The following is a 13,265-nucleotide window of genomic DNA, read 5'->3' on the forward strand; positions in this document are numbered from 1 at the left end:
GGTTTCGTATATACGCACATACCCTTTCCAGAAGTGATGATTAGTTAGCAATCAGTGGAAATCCTGGTTAATTTTATTCCCTTCCTTGCAAAAGGGTGCTGAGGTTAATTGTATTAATTTTACCACATTTGCTGAGATCACCAAACTGAACACAGGAGTACAGAATCAAACATGGGAACGTTCTGACCTGTGTGGCTCAGGACTACACTGGGGAGCGACAGCATTTATCCAATGGGTAGTTGGGTAGGTTTGTTTATTAAATATGCTACAACAACGAATGGAGAGGAAAAATAGACAAATACTTTGACTTGTACACAATTTGTTTAGTATTACAGGCAGTCTTGACGCAGCTATTCTTTAATTCAGGAGCGATGAGGTACAGTTTTACCGTCACATTCTGCATTTCAGAACCAAAAAGCTCCATCACAGATGGCGTCCCATTCAGAAGAGGATAAAGCTGAAGTTTTCAGGGGCTTCACCGAAGACACTGCCTCAGGTATGGAAGAGAAAGTTTCAGTTGAAAACATCAACAGAGAAACGAGTACCTTGGTTTGTGAAAGTGAAGCTCGTAGTGAATCCAATAAAGGTATTTGTCCTGGAATAAAGGATTTCAGTAAAGTATTTCTATTTTGAATAATTGAGGGTGTTTTAATGAGGAAGCGATGCTCTATGTTGATAATGTGACCACTACCGCAGTCATTCAAATCAGATTAACACAGTGTCTTGCATTATTATGTAAATGTCTTCAGCATCTCCTGTGCAACCAGAAACAAACCTTACATGCAAGAATATTACAATTAATTGGTTCAATTTTTGTTCATGATCTTTTCGATTTATTCCACAGTTGTCTGTACTGGAAAGATCTTGGGGTCAGCAAATGAGGAAACCACCAAAGAGACTGAAAGCAGAAGATACAGTTTGAGAAAGAGAGAGAGAAAAGTTTACACTGAAGAAAGGGAACTTTGTGACGATGATTATCTGTGTATGTGCAAAGTAACCTATCCATTTCCTCAGGGCAGGAATAATTTATTGGGCGTTTTGGTGTGATGACACATGGCCTTGGTAGGCCAGGGGATTGGTGGAGCAATGCAGCATGTCAGAGTGGTGGGACAGGAGTGCAGGCCTGTGTTTGCCCACAAACAGGCATCGATTGTTCTTTATCATTGAGGAAAAACAATCACAAATATGATCCCCAAACTATTGATAATAATTCTGGAATCTTCTAATGAAATATTATAGGACTTTCAGTAATTATAAACTAATGGCCCCTGATTACAGGGAATAGCAGCTCCTTGTCTAAGATATTAAAGCATCCTATACCAGCCTACAGCAGGACCTGGACAACATCCAGGCTTGGGCTGACAAGTGGCAGCTAACATTCAAACTTATGAATGTCAAGCAGTGACCATCTCCAAAGAATTGACGGTGCAGACAGAATTAAGTTGGGAGTCAGCATGGTTTGGGAAGGGGTGTGTGGAGAAGCTGATGACATAACTGAAAGGGCAAAGTTGAAAAGCGGCACTGACCCCGAGAGTGATTTGCCTGATGGTTTAGAGGGACGTTTCTAACTGGATTGGCCAATTGAGCTTCATTCAAAGAATGAGGAAGGTTTCACCGATAGGAAGCAAAGTCCAAGGGGGAAAATTGAGTCGCATCCCCGCGGCCGAAATTCACCGGTAGCGCCCCAAGACCCCTGCGTTAACATTGATATAACCACGAATTGTACTTCCAAAAGAAACTTCTAGATCTTTCATTACACTGACAATGTCCCTTTCTTCCTTCTCCAGCAGCTCACCAAGTGCACCGAGATGAGTCTCATCCTTGCCCTCATTGCAATGTTGCTTTTACCACTGCAGAGTTTCTTCAGAAGCACATCAGAAGACATCCTGAATCCAGTGGACAGATTTCAGCAGGACAATCTTCGCCTCCCAGCACAAAATATCTTTGACAACGCGAAAGTGGGCAGGGATCATTCACACTCTCTGTCCAGAGGAGAGAATTTATAAAATCAGGTGATCTTCACCTATGCCAGCGGATCCACACTGGAGAGAGGCCATATAAATGTACTGAATGTGGAGAGAGTTTCACAGAGGCAGGGAACCTCCATACACACCAGTGGATCCACACAGGAGAGAGGCCGTATAAATGTACTGAATGTGGAAAGAGTTTCACAGTGTCAGGGAACCTCCATACACACCAGCGGATCCACACAGGAGAGAGGCCGTATAAATGCACTGAATATGGAGACAGTTTCACACGGGCAGGACACCTCCAGAGACACAAGTGGATCCACACAGGAGAGAGGCCGTATAAATGTACTGAATGTGGAAAGAGTTTCACAGTGTCAGGGAACCTCCATACACACCAGCGGATCCACACAGGAGAGAGGCCGTATAAATGTACTGAATGTGGAGACAGTTTTACAGTGTCAGGGAACCTCCATACACACCAGTGGATCCACACAGGAGGCCGTATAAATGTACTGAATGGGGAGAGAGTTTCACACAGGCAGGGAACCTCCATACACACCAGTGGATCCACACAGGAGAGAGGCTGTGAAAGGGTTAAAAAAGGGCTAAGATGAGGGGATTAAGGAACAGAGCATATCTCCAACCATATAAGGAATTGGTATGAACAATGTCCAGAAGGAAAGTCTGGTGTAGTCGTGGCCAAAGTGCACAAACCGTGAATCACTAACTGAGGAATGTATTGAGAGATAACGTATGGGGTCACAAGACCAATGCACACAGGTCACAAGAATTTGCACCCGAAGCCAACTGTGTGATGAAAGAAATGTATACGTGTAATGCACCTAATTGCAAACAGTAGCCACGACTCAGAACAAAACCTGTATATAAGGCAGGAGATTTTCAACGATCGGGAACATTCATCCCAGGATGGGTGTCTTCCCTGTCGACTTGTGAATAAAGTTGTTTTACTGAACGCACCTCCGGACGGTGGCATAGTGGTTAGCACTGTTGCCTCACAGCGCCAGGGACCCGGGTTCGAATCCGGCCTCAGGTGACTGTCTGTGTGGAGTTTGCACATTCTCCCCGTGTTTGCGTGGGTTTCCTCCGGGTGCTCCGGTTTCCTCCCACAGTCCAAAGATGTGCGGGTTAGGTTGATTGGCTGTGATAAATTGACCCTCAGTGTTAGGGGGATTAAATACGTGGGGTTACGTGTTGGTGCAGGGGTTACGGGGATCGGGTGGGATATGTGTCGGTGCAGGCTCGATGGGCCGAAATGGCCTCTATCTGCACTGTGGGGTTTCTGTGATTCTGTGTGATTCTGTGTGATTGATTGGGAATAAGGCGGACGTCGACCCTTTATATCACAGGGTCCGTCCGCCTAGGGGAGAAGAAGCTCTCCCCGTTTACCCTTACAACTTGGCGTAGTCGGCAGGATCTACCGGATGGGCTGAGACGAGACATTGTCTCCTCACATCGAAGCTCAGGGCCGGAGATCCAACGAATCAGAGGCGGAGTCGGGATACATGAGTAAAGCAACTTGGGTGCATGCTAGGACATTATAGAAATGATAATGTCTGAATAAGTTGAGGAGCTCGGGTTATATAGGATTGGATATGGGGAAAATCCAATCTAGGCGGAGTTAAAACCGCGTAAGCAGGGAAAGGTCCCTGAAGGTCCGGGGGAGTCCCGGAGGTAGGAAACGAGGGGGGAAACTAGCAAATCCACCCTAAAAGGATGGCGAACAAAAAGGACACCAAAAGATCTAAACTCCCGTATGAATTTGTATGCGATAGGTATCGACGGACAACAGTAGGGCATAAGGTAACTTGCCGTATGAATTTGTACGCGATAGTATCGGATAACGGAAATTCTGATGGGGCAGGGTAAAAAGACCCCGGGGAAGTGAGAAAACCTCACGGAAATTCCCGAGCAGCTAGAAAATGCCTGGGAAAGAAATCAACGGACAAACAGGATGGCATAACGTAACTTGCCGTATGAATTTGTGCACGATAAGTATGAGAAAGTTAAGGAAAAGATGGTAAAAAAAGGGATATGATGACAAGGTAATAAAAAGAATGGGAAAGGAAGGTGGGATCCTGAATGGGTTCCCGACCGACAGAAAGAATGGTGGAGTAAGGAGAGCAAGAATAAGGAGGAGAAAACTGTAGTGGTTCTTTGTCAGGGCCACCTGAAAAATGTGTAAGATTGGGGCCACACGGGAGAGGGAAAAAGAGGAGTTAGTGGAACAGTTAAAAAAGGTAGGCACCAAGTGTGCTGCTGTAATGAAGACAAGGTCAGTGCATAGTGGAAGGAATGATAGGAGATCGATTGGGAGGATTTAGAAAGAGAAACCTAAAGTTTTACCGACACGGAAGTTATTAACGTCTGTGCTGAAACAAATAAAACACAAGATTGCTGAGTGAAAGGAACCTTAAAAAATACTGGGATCTCAGTTTGTGTGAAAGTTTTCCTGACTATGGATGTTTAAGAAGTTACAGTATTCCGTTTGTCTGAAAGCCTGTCTTTAAAAAAATGTCTGTTGTGTGTTTTAACTCCACCCACTCTTTGGTACAGAGAGCTAAAAGCTGTTTAACCCGTTGAAGACTTGTCTTGAAGGATGGACAAGCGTGTGTTGTTTTAAGTTTGTTAATTGTTTTACAAAAGAGAAGCTTCAGTCTTGAAGTCACAGTTGCCAATTTGCCTGGAAGAAAATGAATTTGAATGTTTACAAGGCATGGGTAATTGTTTCCTTGTTAATGTGACTGGTTTCTTTCTTTTCCAAGTGATACTGGTTAGTTTAAAAAAAATTGATCTGGATTGAATTGGAGTTATGAGGTTAATTAACCTATTAAAACCAGGCTTTCATTGTGGCCACGGTGAAATTCTGGTTGGTGTAAATTTGTGTAAACTGTATTGAATAAGATATTTAATGGTCTGAAACCAGCCCTTAAAATATTTACAGTCTTGGATATAGCGAACAGGTTCTGGTCCATACCATTGGCAGAGGAATCACAAGGGAAATTCGCCTTTACCGTCAGGGATAGACAATATACATGGACCAGGGTCCCACAATAGTCCAAATATATTCCACCGTGTACTGAGTCAAGCCTTAGACGAGTTAGACCTATCAAAGTACCAGAGCGCCCTACTCCAATATGTCGATGACATAATGATTGCATCAGAGGATGCCAAAGGACACATGGGAGCATTACTAGCCACCCTCCAGACATTGAATAAAGCTGGCTTTAAATTGAACCCAAAAGGCACACGTTGGACTGTCCAAAGTAAAGTATCTAGGACACAAAATTAGCCAGGGGTATAAGGCACTCCCGCAGGAACAAAAGGCAGCCATAAAAGACAAGCCAAGGCCAGTGACCGTCCGGGGAGTGAGGAAAGTGTTGGGACTATTTAATTACTGCAGGGATTTTAGATCAGACTTTGCAGGGAAAGCAGAGCCGATTCAACGGTTAGTTAAAGGGGGGAGACCCACCACCGATAAGGTAGAATGGGAGACGGAGCAGGAGGAAGCATATAGGGCCCTTAAACAGGAATTAATAACAGCCACTGCCCTAGGATTATCAGATCCCACTCGACCCTTCCACCTATATTGTGATTTAGATCATGAGAGTGATTCAGCCGTGGTAATGCAAGATCACGGAGGGAAACAGAGACCCGTTGCGTATTACTCTGCAAAAAAAGACCCAGTAGTGAAGGCGATGCCACGATGTGTGGCTGCAATAGATTGCGCCACCTGGGCGGTGCGAGTAAGTGAACCAATAGTGATGATGGGAAAGGTAATTTTGCATACTCAACATACATTAGTGGAACTACTCAACACAGGAAAATTGTGGACGATATCGGATAGCAGGAAAGCTAAATGGGAAACGATATTACTCCCCAGGGATGGAACTGTGATAATACAAAAACATCCCGGGGTTAATCCAGCCACGGGCATATTAACGGAAGGAGAAGAGCACAGTTGTCAGATGAAAATGGAGGAAGAAATAGGGAGTGGAGTAAAGGAAGACCCACTAGAAAATCCCCATATGGTCATCTATGTAGATGGATCCCGAAAATATATCAATGGAGAACCCAGAACAGGGTGGGCAGTAGTAAATCAAGAAGGAAAGACCCTGTTAAAAGGAGCCCTTTATGGGGTTAAGTCAGCACAGGTAGCGGAACTAGTGGCTTTAATAAAAGCGTTGGAAATAGCAAAAAACAAATGGATAAATGTTTATACCGACAGCCGTTATGCCTTCGGAGTGGTGCATGATTATATGACACTATGGGCCAGAAGTGGGTACATGACCTCGACGGGAGAGATAGTAAAACATGGAAAACTAATAGAAAGGTTAGTTAAGGCTGCACAGGCACCTTTAGAGGCAGCGGTAATTAAAATAAAAGCCCACACAAAGATAGAGTATATGGACTCACAGGAACCCCAGGACCAGGCCCCTATAGGGAATAGGTATGCAGATCTAGCCGCCAAATTAGCTGCGGAAGAAATGCAACCAAAGGATGTTTAAAAATGAAATAAATATGGTCATGACAGTCAGTGGGGTACAGGAAGTGAATATAATGGAGGTACAAGAAAATACTAGTAAAGAGGGAAAAGAGAGATGGAGACAAGTGGGCGCGCGACTACAGGATGGAATCTGGAAATGGGGCCCCCGTAACCAGGTGGTGGCACCGGAATGTTGCAGACAACAACTGATGGCGCTATACCATGGTGTAACACATACTGGCAGAAGTAACATGTTGCACCTACTGACACAGTACTGGTGGGGGCCAAAGATGGGTCGGGAAGTAGCGAAATATTGCCACCGCTGTATAATATGCGCTAAGAATAATGTAGGACAGAGATGTAGAGTTAGAGTAGCAAACCAACCCAGGCTCCAAGGACCCTGGGAAAACTTACAAATTGACTTTACCAGCAGGACCGGGGGAAGAAATATTGCCTGGTAATAATTGACCAATTTACCAGGTGGGTGGAAGCTTTTGCTACCCAAGATTGCTCTGCAAAAACAGTTGCACTAATATTGGCTGCCGAGGTTATACCCCGTTGGGGAGTGCCTCTGCAAATTGACTCAGACAACGGCACTCATTTCACCGGTAAAATAATGAAACTTGTAAGCTGTTACACGTAACACAAAAATATCACATACCATATCACCCCCAGAGCTCGGGGATGGTAGAAAGAATGAATAGGACACTGAAAAACGCGCTGACAAAAGCCATCCAAGAAACAGGGAAGGGATGGTCGGAATTATTACCCAGCATACTAATGAGGCTGCGAGCCACCCCAGGACGAACGACCGGACTGACCCCCTACGAACTAATGACAGGACGAGCTATGAGACTACCAGAGGATTTGGCTGGAGGGGTGAGAGAACCAGGACCAGTACAAGATAGATTAAGTACAACTAAATCAGGAGGTACAAGCACTAAATAAAGAAGTAAGGAACCAACAACAGATTAAAGATCTAGAAAGGCAGAATGCTGGACTTAAACCAGACGAGTTGCCCAGAATAGGTCAACAAGTAATGACGCAAGTTATCGGAAGAAAGGGAATGGAACCCCGTTGGATGGGGCCATATACTGGATTAATGACCAGTGATACGTGTGTTTGTCTACAGGAACCGACGGGTATGTGATGGAAGCACTGGACCCAGGTAAAACCATTTAACACTAAAGACCCCCATTCTACCCTCTCCTCTAGGGGAAAGAGCTCGGAAGACGACCAGACCTCTGTTTAAATTACAGATAAACGTGGATCCAGTGAGATGGATTATTATAACTACTCTGATGACAACATTTATAAGCCCAAATAACGGGCTGAAAGAAATGGACTGCAAGTTAAGATCCCCTAGTGGAGACTCCACGAGGAACTTCATTATATCACACAGTTACGAGTGTGAAAAACAGGAAAAGGATGTTACAGGTGTAACGGTATCTGGGTGAACTTGGATCAACGACCATGCGGACCCTGTAGAATGACAGATACCAGCAATATGGTAAGATGTAATAGACACTGGCAGGTGTTGGGTCAAGTAGGGGGAGGATATATCCTGAGCTGCACGGACAATATCATAAGATGGACTATTGTACACAGCATTACAACACCTCAACCAACAACAAGAAGGATCACACCACAAGGAGTAACCCTAGAACAAACAACACCCCCAATCACAATGACACCTGAAGAACGAAGGTGTCCGAAATGGACGCCTGGGCCCGAAAATGGACTGGTGTTATTTACCGAGGGAGAACAATTGTATGATAATGTGAGACACGAAATTGTACCGGTACTAATGAACTTAACCATGCTACAATGGCCAGGATATTGTGAAAGATTTACTAAAACTAGAGAGTTGTATGCATATATGATAAGGAATGTAATTAACCAAGCTGCTGATGCAACAGGGGCTTCTAGTTTCAGGGGACATGCTGCATTCCACCAAAGAATTAAGAGGGGCTTAGGAAACGATGTACTCACGGGAATAAATACGGGGACGTCATTCATTAATGCCCTGGATATACAAGGAGTCCAGAGTAGTGTGGAACAATTACAAAGGGTAATACAACAGATTTTAGAGAAAGAAACTGGTTTGGTTCAACAAGATTCAGAGTTGGGAGAACCTACGATAAGGAAATTACTCGAGGGAATCAAAGTTATAGAAACCATGCTGGCACTATCAACAAACTAAACCATAGAGATGAGGAACAGGCAAAGATGGGGTAGGGAGAGGCTTGTGCCATGCCTATGGCCAATGGACCACCGGACAGTTAAACACAATCTGGCACAGATACAACGAGGTGAGGTACCAGACTGGATTAACAGCACACAGCTCTATGGCCTGAGCCAGAATCCAGGCCCTCTGAGTGCCTGTACCCTCAAGGGGATGACCAGAGTATATCCAGTGATACAAAAATGCAAAGCAGAAGTGACAGCAATGATAGGCATGGTACTCATGATACCAGTGGTGAGACTAGACACGACTCCATACCCACAGTACCAGGTAACAAACATAGGCACAGTGAGGGCTGAGACATACCTCCGATACTATCCAATTGATACCTATGCCATCAGGAAGAATGATACTATAAGAGGAGTCTCCCTAAACGGATGCCATGGGAAAGGTACGCTTAAGATATGCCCACATCCGGTAGGAGAAGGCACTAAGGATGAGTGCGGCTGTAATAAGACAGAGGGGTGCATGTTGGAATTATCACATGTCGATCACCATCACACCCGCTCGGGATATAGAGGCAGAGGGGAGTATTGTATAGCCACCACAGAGACTGAGTACCAATATAGTAACCTTGTAAGTGTAATCAGAATGCCTAACTTCTGCTTTACACCAAAGATCCCTGTGACAATTGGACACACCAGATTGGTGTATGTACACTCAAGGGAGGAAATGAAACTAAATGTGACAGATAGTTTAAGGGACGAATTGGTCAATTATGAAGATCCGGTGGGGGCTCCAATACCCCGCCTGCAAGGGGATCTGCAAGAGATAAAAGAGGGCTTAAGTAAAATGGTGAAACAATATGTAATGTTGCAAAGGAACCTTGGGGAACTAGAAAGGGACCTAGAAGTAGAACTACAGGAGGTCCCATGGTATAAGAAGCTGTGGGATTGGGGGATGAATGTCAACATCCACCCATGGGACAGCATTACATCTCACATACTAGTTATAGTACAATTGGTTTTGGCGATAGGAATGGGAATAGCAGCATGTGCCGCCTGTAAAAAACGTAGAAAACAAAAAAGAAAGAAGGAAATGGAAGAAATATACATGACCTTGATAAAGTAGTAATGTATGCTGTTCGATGGTAATTGTTACAGAAACCTCCTGGGCAGATTCCCATCGAGCAGACAGACTATTACTATGAACGAGCGAAGGCTTGGGAGAAAGACCTGCTTAACGGATGTATAGTACAAATAACATTAATGCTTATAACCTATGTAATTGGATGGATAATATATTGATGGAAAAGATGTCGGGCTGCGCAGATTCAGGCCCGAGGCTGTCGGCGATTCCCAGGAGGCCGTCATTCCAGTGTGACTCCGGGAATCCGCCCCCAGATTTGTTCCCAGGCGGGCCAATAGCAGAAGGTCGTCCCCCGGGGGTGGGAGGGGGAGGGGCGGGTGATCGATCACACATCGCTTCCTTGCTCTCCGCCGGTCAAGCCCCAAGCTAGGCTGCACTCGAAGCCTGGGACTCGCCTGAGCCCGAGGCCCTGCCCCAGGCCCCCTCCTCCCTGTACCCCTTCAGCAGCTGGTTGAGCAGGGTCTTCTCGTTGGCCCCTTGCTGCCGCGCGAGGAGGGGCGGCAGCGGGTTGCACCGGTACTCGATGACCGCCATCTTGGCCCGGTCCAAGTTCTCCCGGGTGGGAATCTGCATCATCCACACGGAACTCCTCCGGTGGTCCTGGAATCGCGGAGCCTGGACCTGGAAGAGCTTCGGGATCAGACCTTACTCCTGACACAAACAGAAAAAAAGAGGTTTATTCCCAGAAATATTCCACCCTGCCCCTCCTCCCAACCGGGCCCAATAAGAACTCTCCCTTCTCAGTTAAGGCTCACTCTCGCCTCCGAGTCAGAAGGTCATGGGTTCGAGCCCCACTCCAGAGACTTGAGCCCATAAACCAGGCCGACACTCCCAGTGCAGTACTGAGGGGGCGCTGTACTGTCGGAGGGGCAGTACTGAGGGAGCGCCGCACTGTCGGAGGGGCAGTACTGAGGGAGCGCCACACTGTCGGAGGGGCAGTGCTGAGGGAGCGCTGCACTGTCGGAGGGGCAGTACTGAGGGAGCGCCGCACTGTTGGAGGAGCAGTGCTGAGGGAGCGCCGCACTGTCGGAGGAGCAGTACTGAGGGAGCGCCGCACTGTCGGAGGGGCCGTACTGAGGGAGCGCCGCATTGTCGGAGGGGCAGTGCTGAGGGAGCATTGCACTGTCGGAGGGGCAGTACTGAGGGAGTGCTGCACTGTCGGAGGGGCAGTGCTGAGGGAGCATCGCACTGTCGGAGGGGCAGTACTGAGGGAGCGCCGCACTGTCGGAGGAGCAGTACTGAGGGAGCACCACACTGTCGGAGAGGCAGTGCTGAGGGAGCGCCGCACTGTCGGAGGGGCAGTGCTGAGGGAGCACCGCACTGTCGGAGGGGCAGTACTGAGGGAGTGCCGCACTGTCGGAGGGGCAGTACTGAGGGAGCGCCGCACTGTCGGAGGGGCAGCACTGAGGGAGCGCCACACTGTCGGAAGGGCAGTGCTGAGGGAGCGCCGCACTGTCGGAGGGGCAATTCTGAGGGAGCGCCGCACTGTCAGAGCGATTCCCTGTCAGAGGTGTCACCTTTCAGATGAGAGGTTAAACACGAGGCTCCGTCTGCCCTCTCCAGTGAATGCAAAAGATCCCACAGCCACTATTTCAAAGAGGCGCAGGGGAGTTCTCCCCGCTGTCCTGTGACCAATATTTATCCCTGAGCCAACATCTGGTGATGATCACATTTCTGTTTGTGGGAGCTTGCTGTGCACAAATTGGCTGCCGGGTTTCCTACATTACAACAGTGACTACACTTCAAAAAAAAAACCTTCATTGGCTGTAAGGTGCTGTGGGACGTCCTGAGGTAGTGAAAGGCGCTATAGAAATGCAAGTAGCCAAGGCTCTTTGCGATGGATAGCGCGGCAAGATCGCGGACGTGGCGGAGAGACGCTCGCGACACAGGCCGACCCCGAAGACCCCGCGGCCCCCCCCACCCCCAGCCCCGCGCCAGAGATACTGACCGTCAGCCAGAAGTCGGCCATCTTCATGGCTTTCTCGTCCGTGTCCCCTCGCTTGGCGTAATCCACCAGCTGGAAAGCAAGGGCAGATCAGTCAAACCCGCAGGCTCCTTCCCAGCACAGACAGAGGCCAGTCGGCCCCTCCAGCCTGCCCTCCTTCTGTACGCGAGCAATCCCCAAACCCATCCCACTGCCCCGCTCTCTCCATCGACAAATATTGATCCCAAATTCCCCCTTTCACAGAAGCCATGATCTCGGCCTCAACCTCCTCCCCATGGCTTCAGTGACGTGGAGGATTGGAGAAGCTGGGATTGTTCTTCGAGCAGAGAAGGTTTAGGGCAGATTTTACAGAATCATAGAATGATACAGCGCAGGAGGAGGCCATTCGGCCCATCGTGCCTGTGCTGGCTCTTTGGACCCACTCCCCTGCTCTTTCCCCAGGGCCCGGAAAATGTTTCCTTTTCAAGCATTTATCCAATTCCCTTTTGAAAGTTATTATTGAATCTGCTTCCACCGGCCTTTCGGGCAGCACATTCCAGATCACAACAACTCGCTGTGTAAAAATAATCTCCTCACCTCCCCTCTGGTTCTTTAACCAATCACCTTCAATCTGTGTCCTCTGGTTACCGACCCTTCTACCACTGGAAACAGTTTCTCCTCATTTACTCTCAAAACCATTTATGATTTTGAATACAATCTTCCCCTTAACCTTCTCTGCTCTAAGGAGAACAATCCCAGCCCCTCCAGTCTCTCCACATAACTGAAGCCCCTCATCCCTGGAACCATTCTGGTAAAGAGCGGCGTTCAAAATCATGAGGGGTTTTGATCGAGTAAATGAGGAGAAACTGTTCCCACTGGCAGGAGGGTCGGTAACCAGAGGACACAGAGTTAAGATAATTGGCAAAAGAACCAGAGGGGAGATGAGGAGATTATTTTTTACGCAGCGAGTTGTTGAGATCTGGAATACGCTGCCTGAAAGGCCGGTGGAAGCAGATTCAATAATAACTTTCAAAAGAGAATTGGATAAATACTTGAAAAGGAGATATTTGCAGAGCTCTGGGGAAAGAGCAGGGGGAGTGGGAACGAATTGGATAAATACTTGAAAAAGAGATACTTGCAGGGCTCTGGGGAAAGAGCAGGGGGAGTGGGAACTAATTGGAGAGCTTTTCAAAGAGCCGGCACAGGCACGAGGGGCCGAATGGCCTCCTTCTGTGCTGTGAGATTCTATGGGAGCATTCCGTGCTTCAACACCTCTGTGTACAGAAATTTCTACTAATCCCTCTCAGAACACTCATTAAATTGATGGGCTCACGTCACGGACTCCCCGAGCACAGGAAATTTATTGTCCCTATTCACTCCATCAAAACTCATTATCATTTTTAAAAACCCTATTAAATCTCCTCTTAGCCTTCTCTGCTCCAGTGCAAATAGTCCCAGGATCTCAAGTCACCTCTCTAGCTCAGTGGGTAGCACTCGCTCTCGCCTCCGAGTCAGATGGTCGGTTCGAGTCTC

At 47.3% G+C, this 13,265-nt stretch overlaps 1 pseudogene; it reads left to right on the forward strand.

The window, feature by feature from the left end:
• The first annotated feature begins 429 nt into the window (after positions 1-429).
• On the forward strand, positions 430-9,966 carry LOC147109790 (uncharacterized; annotated as a pseudogene).
• The last annotated feature ends 3,299 nt before the right edge of the window (positions 9,967-13,265 follow it).

Source organism: Somniosus microcephalus, chromosome 12, assembly GCF_052327205.1.
Source record: "Somniosus microcephalus isolate GS21.2 chromosome 12, FLI_Smic_1.0, whole genome shotgun sequence".
NCBI lineage: Eukaryota > Metazoa > Chordata > Chondrichthyes > Squaliformes > Somniosidae > Somniosus > Somniosus microcephalus.